At 35.3% G+C, this 7,826-nt stretch overlaps 1 long non-coding RNA gene across 1 annotated transcript; it reads right to left on the reverse strand.

Moving 5' to 3' along the window:
* Nucleotides 1–245: 245 nt before the first annotated feature.
* On the reverse strand, nucleotides 246–4,305 carry LOC309491427. The gene is made up of 5 exons (XR_014203107.1): nucleotides 3,741–4,305; nucleotides 3,505–3,536; nucleotides 3,119–3,363; nucleotides 2,546–2,703; nucleotides 246–310 (listed from the first exon to the last, which is right to left on the reverse strand). It is a non-coding gene; the product is annotated as an uncharacterized lncRNA (long non-coding RNA).
* Nucleotides 4,306–7,826: the final 3,521 nt, after the last annotated feature.

Raw genomic sequence — 7,826 nt, forward strand, 5'->3', positions numbered from 1 at the left:
GATTTACTCACCCTCAAGTCATCCTAGGTCTATACGACATTCTTCTTTCAGACGAATACAGTCGGAGTTCTATTAAAAAATGTCCTGGCTCTTCCAAGCTTTATAATGGAACTGAATTGCTGTTTCTGTTTTGAAGTCCATAAAAGTGCAAACGAAATCCCATTCAAAGTCTGCAAGTTTTCGCAGAAGTGAGGACACCTGTAGGCTTACAGTGGTGTTCTTTTTTTTTGCACAACTTGGTAACTTGGTTACAAGTTACTTATCCTTTCTTTGTTTTGATCCACGTTCAGGATTGATGTCAAGAATGCGTCTAAAAGGCAGAAAAGAAAGAAGAAAAAAACAATGAAATAATAACAATGGAATAACTGCAAGCCTTGCAATGTTTATTGCATACACGACTACATGATAATGTTAAACATGACATTTACCAGACTAAAATGCATGTTTGCACCCAAAAATGAAAATTATGTCATTATTACTCACCCTCAAGACTTTCGTTCATCTTCAGAACACAAATGAAGATATTTGATGAAATCTGAGAGGTTTCTGTCCCTCCATTGACATCAATGTCATTGCAACTGTCAAAGCCCAGAAAGGTGGTAAAAAAAAACCCCCGGTAAATAGTACATATAACTACAGTAATTCAACCTAAATATTATGAGGTGACGAGAATACTTTTTGTGCGCAAAATAACCCCAAAATCTATGTTACTGTAATTTCCTATTATCACTGTAAAGCTGCTTTGAAACAATCTATATTGTTAAAAGCGCTATATAAATGAAGGTGACTTGACACTGTTTACACTACGTCAACAGCGTAGGAGAATGACGTGAAAAAGAAGAGATTGTTGAATAATGTCGTTATTTGGGTTTTTTTTGTGCACAAGAAGTATTCTCGTCGCTTCATAATATTAAGGTTGCACCACTGTAGTTGCATGGATTATTTAAACAATGTTTTTACTACCTTTCTGGGCCTTGAAAGTTGCAAAGACGTTGCGGTCTATGGGTGGTTCAGAAACCTCTCAGATTTCATCAAAAATATCTTAATTTGTGTTCTGAAGATGAACGAAGGTCTTACAGGTTTGGAACAACATGAGGGAGAGTAATTAATGACAGAATTTTCACTAATCATTTAACTGATAACAACTTGCACTGACATATCTTACAATATGTGACTGCCATTGTTTTGTTTCAAGACTTTTGTGTTCTGACTACTCATACCAGTAGTCAGCTTAATAAATACTGTCAAGACAAGTCACAATTCAGTCTAACTAGTGCAAAATGCCCGTGCAAAATCAGTTTTTGTGTGTGTTTTTAGTAATTGTTGGTTTGGTGCCCGTGAAAGAGACTGTGAACGCATTGAATTCAGGGAGCAGGCTAGGTTACTACAAATGATGGCTGAAATGCTAAAGATATCGTTAAATATATCATTTTTAAAAGGTTGTGGTTTAAAAATAAACATTCTGACATTAGAGGGTTGTATCGGTCAAAGAAGCCCCAAGAAGGTTGTGGTTTAAAAATAAACATTCTGATATACATTCTGATATAAACACTATGTCAGCTACACTGTTTACTTCTGAATATTATAGTTTGGTCCCAGAACGTGATAAATCCATTTAGATTAATTTGAGTAAAAATGTGTTTTCTTTACCAAGAAAGTGGCAAGATGAAAACCACTATTTTCTGTTTCAAACTTTCACATAGCATCTTTAGGTTATAAAAACGTCAAATCCAGATTTGGATTTTCAAAGATCTATTATAAAAACGGATTATTTCCCCCCAAAAATGCAATAAATTCATGACACTTTTTTTTCAAAATGCTATCATATTGAAACTGTTGAAATCAGCCATCACTAAGAAATATCTCCTGAACTTTTTTTGACGGCGATCAGCTCACAAAAACTGATTTTGCACGGGCACTTTGCACTGCTCCCTGAATCAACGCGCTTATTCATTTGTGGATGTTAACTGAATCTGTAAGTCAGCTATGCTGTTTACTTCTGAATATTTTATTTCATTCTGGTGCACTTAAAGTTATCAATACTGTGTAATAGTAGCCTATGCTATTCACCAACTAAACATATCCTATTCAATGAGTTCACAGTCTCTTTCACGGGCATCATTTGTAGTAGCCTATTCACAAACTGTTTCCTCAAGCATATTGTTTTCTCGGAGTTCACTGTGTGCTTTCTACCATGCACAAATAAAAAATGTCACTGAACTTTTGCTGTGTAATTGTAACAATGAACACTCAAACACACCAAACCAACAATTACTAAAAACACACTCAAAAACTGATTTTGCACGGGCATTTTGCACTAGCACTTAGAAGGTTGTGGTATACATAAACACTCAGTCAGCTACAATGTTTACTTCTGAATATTATAGTTTATTCACAGCCATCATTTGTAGTAACCTAGCCTGCTCCCTGAATTCAATGTGTTCACAGTCTCTTTCACGGGCACCAAACCAACAATTACTAAAAACACACACAAAAACTGATTTTGCACTAGTTTATATGAAGGGAAAATATGATAATGACTAACCTCTGAACAAACTCAAGGGTGCATGCTGCCTCTTCCTGGTACTGCAAGCTGAAGTTATAGGAGGAGGCAAACAGCGCTGCCAGGCCAGTGATGAAGTTAGGCTGTGATCCTTTCCACACACACCTTGACCTTCCAAACGTAATATCCTGCACTGGTTGCTTAGAGATTGACATGTAATAAAAATAAAAATAAATAAAAAAATAATAAATAATATTAATAATTAAAATAACTATTGTGGGTTCCACTGTGGTTCGATGTAGTTGTCTATTCATAGTTATATGAATTAAATTTTCACCTAAAAATTCAAATTGATTAGGGTTAGAACGCTAAAACGCACTGGCATATTATTTTGCTTGTTTTAAGCTTAAACTCACTTAATTTTGACTTATTCTTTCAGAAAACAAGACAATTTTTACTTGTCTATTAAATGCTTCTTCAAATAAGAATTTTAGATATCTGGACTGGAAACAATAAAAAAAAAAACACTAATTAAGAAAAACATATTTTGCAGTGGGGTGAGTAAATTATGGCTTTTCATTTTAGGTTTAAATTACCATTTTAATGTTTACATACCAAGAAATATAAGGCGTGGACTCTCTGGCAAATGTAGATTGCTGGACATCAGCGTTGCAAATTCCTGAAACAATTTTTAAAAAGGACAGCACAACCTTGATCAACAGAACCAAAACATAAAACATATTACAGATTAATGAGATTTGTTGAATAATCTCTACTTATCTGCTTGAAGGATAACACCGTCTAACTTCTCTTTGAATTGTGGGAGTAGTTGTAGGACCATGGCATGGCAATCAGGAATACTACATTTGAAAACAACATTAGGAACAAAAGCACGATCACAGAACTGACAGCATTTGATAGCATATTTTTTACCACATAGATTATACATACACATAGATAGACTATAACTGTAACACTAACAGTTACTTAAAATCACTTACATTAGCACTGGACCGTCATCAGATTACAAAGCCTGAAACGAAAAATATATATAAAAGCACGTCATGCAAATAACATGGTAAATGTTGCCTATTATATGAAATATCGAAGTTACTGGTAAACAGGCGGAACAGAGTGAATTGCTTGCGCGGCCGCGGTAGTAAACCGCAAAATCAAACCAAATAAGTTACGTGGAAACAATGCAGAAATGCGAACACACAAAAAAATATTGGCTTACCGTATCACTCAGTTGAACAGTTTTCCATCTTCTCAAACTCTAAATCCCACTTATCGTCACAGGCGCAGGTTAGATTATTTTAATGACAAATTCTTCCATCCGTCTTCATGTAGCAGCTAACATTAACGTCGTCCATTTTCTGCTGCGTCACAGGCAACTGTTTGAACCACGAACCGAAGCTCACAAAAGCTTAAAAATTGCTCACAGATTCGCAGACACTGTTTATCTTGATAACATGAATGATTATTCTGTTCAGTTGAATCCCGCTGACAAATCAAGTTCGCCTGTATAGCTACTGTCTGCTCGCGTCACATTTGAACTGAATTGAGCGCGAAAGAAATCAGTCCCACAATGCAATGCCTTTTACAGTATGATACCAGGGCTGCCAACTCTCACGCATTGAGCGTGAGACTCACGCAATTGACACTTTGCACACGCTCTCACGCCACACATCCATTTTCTCACGCACAGAAAAATTGCGGAGCAAGGAGGTACTTTTAATATTAAACTAATTCTCAGCTCTTAGATTCCGTCAATTTTATTACGAAATTCAGACAAAAATACGTTTGGCGCTTGTAAATGTGACGTGCCAGATCGCTGAGCGCCTCCTCAGTTCAAGTGCACGTGAACCGATCATCTGTTACTCTTTTATTTAAAGATGCAGTACAACTTACTGAAAGTATACATAATATCGACCAATTAGTGTTTTTCAACCACGGAAAGAGGTCAATATATAATAGCAGGAGAACAATTATGTCACATAACGTTACATTTACCTCAGGAAAGCCATTTAATGTCCATGTTAATTGAATAGAAAAAATAGCTAGAGAGGAGATTTTGCTGAGCACTATATTACATATTTATTATATTTTTCTTATGTCATTAAATAATTGTTATTATAACAAAAACTGCATTATATTTAATTTAATTTTTAACCTTTAATAATACCAGCAGATTGGACCCTCTATGTTTACAGCAAAATCAATAAAATTGTAAATAAACATGTATCCAAATTAGTCAATATTGAATCAAAATCGGAATCAAATCACAAGAATGGAATTGAAATCTTGAAATTTTTGTCAAGCAATAATAAAAACTGTATCCTACCAGTCATTGTACAATGTAAACATTGTAACATGTTGTCACTAAACTTCATAAAATTGTATTTAGTTACCAAATGTTTTGACAATTACACTTATTGTGATGCAATATTTGTTTTTACATTTTAACATTATGCTCTTGTCTTTTAAACTGTACTGTAATTGAATATACAATTTTAGTCTGTACAATTTACAGAAATAGATAATTTCTACAAAAATATATGTTTTTATAATCATAGTTTTACTGTAAAATTAACAGATATATTTGATTTACTTGTTTACAAAATATAACTGTTAAGTTAACAATGTTTCATTTAATTTACAACATATTATTGTTAAGTTAACAATGTTCAATTGTATTCTCATTTACAGTATTTCCATGTAGCTATTTTACAGCATTTCAAAGTTAATTTTACGGACATTTTTTACAGTGTAACAAAAAACAGGAGAAAATGAGAAAAGAAAAATGGCACCCACTCCCTACTGCTCCAACACTCAACAATGGGCAAGCAATTAAAAGCTGCACACTACAGCCGTAACAACACATTTAAGCGTAACAACACACTTAAGCTTAACATACACCAACAAGAGCAACACTCCAAGTCTGGTAACACAACAGTCTCAGGCCACATTTACACATAGCCGGGTATTTAGAGAAACGAATATTTCTCCCCCTCCGTTGTCAAAAATAACATCGTGCACGCAATATCGTTTTCAAAAAAAGTTGTCGTTTACATCAACCCGCATAAATACAAAGGGGCGGCAGTGTAAGGAGAAGGATAAAGCCATGCAAGCCAATCAGAATCCTCAAAATCGACAACGACGAATAGCACGAGCGACTTCCTGTTCCTTTCAAAACAATAGACATGGCGCGAGGTTCGTTCGTGTGGACAGACAGCGAAGCAAATGCAAACAGGCCAAAAGCGTTTTCACAAAAGTAAAAATGAGTACCACTTTAACAGCATCCATGATCAAATAGTAGCCAAACAAACTCATAGACAGTATGGAACAAACTCTGAACATAGGGCGCTCACATGACGTAAGCATTTTCTGGCGCATAATGTGACGTTTGAGAACCTAAAACCCCGTTTCTCCCAGTTGACACGGCAACACATAACCGGCGTTTTCAGAAATCTCCACTTTGGCCGGAGTTTTTAGAAATAATCGTTCTCTGGGATAAAAACTGCGTTTTCGTGTAAATGACAGGCCAAAACGCAGGGAAATATCTGTGTTTTCCCATCGTGTAAACGGGGCCTCAGGCTCTTGGGAGAAGAAACCTCTCCCAGTCCCAGTCCCAGTCCCAGTCCCAGTCCCAGTCCCAGTCCCAGTCTCTCTCTCTCTCTCTCTCTCCCCCCCGGCTCTGCTTAAATACTGGATCCTCTTGCCATTGATGAGGAACAGCTGGTAGGTCCCATCACCTAGATTAGGACAGGGAGGAGCACAAGAAATTGGACAAAAAAAACCCAAAAAAAAAACCTTTTAATATATGTCCAAATAGAAACTGTTATTTAAAATGGTAATAATATATCACAATACTGTAGTTTATAGCCTAGGCTACTATATTTTAATCAAATAAATGCAGGCTGGGGGAGCAGCGCAAGAGACTTATTTCAAAAACATTAAAAAAATCCACCTGACACACACACACAAGTTTCAAGTTTTGAAAAATACAACAACAAACAGTAATATTGTAAAGTATAATAACAATTGAATTTATAATTAGCCTATATAGGATTATGTAATGGTTCACAAAATTCACGGTTCAATCACTGTCTGTTGTTGCATTGAGACTCTGGTAGGGCTTTATTTTGAAATTCTCGTCAGCAAAATAGAGGGAAAACAAACAATATTGACAATATTGTTTATAAAATGTTACTCACCATGTTCATTTATGGTAAATCTGACTGTTCCGTTGCGTTCGCACCACATACTTGATAATCGTGCTGTAAACATTGCCTACGCCAATAGCAGGCGCTTATAATCGTGACGTGCGCCAATGGCAGCTGCAAAGGAGAAGCAAAATGGGAAATACCGACTGTTTTAAGGAATAAACGCAGAATTTTTGGTTCTTGTCGTGTTTAACACAATCTACACTCGATCGCGCGAGGATATCCATCGTGAAAAATCGCAGCTTGAATTTTTTTTTAGTTACCATCGAAGTGAAAGACAGGTCCTTTCTGTGGTATAAATACAACGTACAACAAATCTACAACTCCCAGCAGGCAATTGGGTCCATTGGCTGCGCGCGCACACACACTCAATAAATCAATCAATGACACTTACCCATTAGAAAACGCAAATGCATACGACGGTAACACCAGTCAAATTAAATCATTCAAGGAAAATACATCTTTGCAGTGCATACACAGAAGTGCCAATAATATATTTTCACTGCATTTACAATTGCAGAAATAAAGCTATGAGATCGTTATTACAATTAGAAATCAGAAAAAAAAAAAGAAAAAAAAAATTTTTTTTTTTTTTTTTTAGATATGTCCAAATAGAAACTGTTATTTAAAATGGTAATAATAAATCACAATACTGTAGTTTATAGCCTAGGCTACTATATTTTAATCAAATAAATGCAGGCTGGGGGAGCAGTGCAAGAGACTTATTTCAAAAACATTAAAAAAATCCACCTGACACACACACACACAAGTTTCAAGTTTTGAAAAATACAACAACAAACAGTACTTTTGAACGGTACAGTTGGTTTCATTACAACATTTACACTACATTTATTCATTTAACATAACCTTTATTGACTTAGAAAATGAAGAAAATGACAGGCTAATTAATATGTTATATGAATTTGTGTTTCAATATGTGGCATCGTCAGGTTTTCATACCTCAAATTAAAACCCAGTGATGTCTAATGGTAACAAAATAAAAACGAAACTAAGATTATGCCCTGTATCATGAAGAAAACATAGGTTTATTTTGTGTTACATGACACCTATTGGTGTTGCCTATATGAACAGTGCTA

The sequence above is a fragment of the Leuciscus leuciscus genome (assembly GCF_965113295.1).
Source record: "Leuciscus leuciscus genome assembly, contig: HAP1_SCAFFOLD_247, whole genome shotgun sequence".
Classification (NCBI taxonomy): Eukaryota; Metazoa; Chordata; class Actinopteri; order Cypriniformes; family Leuciscidae; genus Leuciscus; species Leuciscus leuciscus.